Source organism: Tupaia chinensis, unplaced genomic scaffold (genome assembly GCF_000334495.1).
Source record: "Tupaia chinensis unplaced genomic scaffold, TupChi_1.0 Scaffold138988_1, whole genome shotgun sequence".
Classification (NCBI taxonomy): Eukaryota; Metazoa; Chordata; class Mammalia; order Scandentia; family Tupaiidae; genus Tupaia; species Tupaia belangeri.
In genome coordinates, this window is record NW_006198878.1 from 176,480 (window position 1) to 177,974 (window position 1,495).

The window sequence follows — 1,495 nt, forward strand, 5'->3', positions numbered from 1 at the left end:
ATACCATGTAATCTATTTATTTTTTGTCTTATGCTTCTCTCCTTAATAGGAGTGTAAATAATTTTCTTTTTTATGGAGAGGTTTTTGCTATAGGGCACATGCGCTCGCCAGACAGACAGAGAGAGACAGAGAGACAGAAAGCGAGAAATCGCCCCCCAGGGGAGATGGTCATGCTGCAGTCCCTTCTCTTCCATTCTCCTCTCGGGATCTTGGGCACGCACGCACGTGCCCGGCGTGAGTTTTAAGCCACTGGGTCCAGGAAGCGAACCGCAGTCGACTACAATGGGAGTCCAGTGACATAGCCATTACGCTAACTGCTGGTCCCAAAAGTATAAATAATTTTCAAGAAAGCAGGAATTTCTGTTTGTTTTATTAACTGATATATATCTCCAGACAGTGCTTGGGCCATAGTAGGAGCTCCAAAAATGTTTATTGAATGAATGTGTGATCTTTTATGTGGAAACAGTGATAAAGCCTGCCAAGTTAGATTGGGGTGGGTGTAGTGGTCTCCTAGAGTGCAGTAGGAAATAAGATTGGAGGAGTTGCTTTACTTTGGCTAGATTATACACAGTAGTCTGTGTTGAGGGGAGGTTAAGGGCTTCAATATAGTAGGCATATATATTATTAATTTATAGAACTGAGAAACATTTTACTGATGACTTGTCATCTGGAGGATACAAGGAAATAGCAGGAAAAACGCTGGCTTTGGAATTAGAAGTAAGCAAGCTTGTATCCTAAAGTTATCAGCTATGTAATCTTTAGCAAATTATTTACTCTTGAAGATCCAATTTTCTTAACTGTGTTAATCTCTACCTCATAAAGTTTTGAAAATTAAGAGAGAATATCATGAGTAAAACTTAGTATAATACAAAGTGGATGTTTAATAAATATTTATTAGACTACACTGGCTGATATAAAACTATTGTCTCAACATGCTAAAATGTACTTTTTCTGTTTGGGGCAAATTACTTAGAGTAGTAAGAAGAAGCAGCATTGAGGGTAGTATATGGGGTAGAGTATTATGACTATGGTTTAGAAAAGATAACTACCAAATATGAGTAAAAAGGGAAAGGAAGATACTATATCTGGGCATTTTACCATCATGAAAAACATTAAAAAAAAACACCTACAGAAATAACTAGTATTTTTTCACTTCTCCAAAATGGTTTGGAACCCTGAGTTGATTATAGGAGAGAGGAAAATCCCCTAATAATATTAGAGTCACTAATAGGATGGTCTCTGAAAGTAACAAACCACAGGGAAGCCACCAGCTCTTTCTGGAATGGTTATGTCTTCATCCTGTCCCTTGCTGGACAGGATCCCCATGTTGACATGAATCTGGGTACTAACCTGATCCTATGCAGAAAGTACTGTCAACGTTAAAGTCATCTGCTTGTTAAGGGTCAACCAAGAATCATTCTTCTGGTGAAACTTTGACATTTTCTGTTTAGCTGGGTGTTAAAGACATTATCCTTTCTTGCTAATTTAGCCTTGG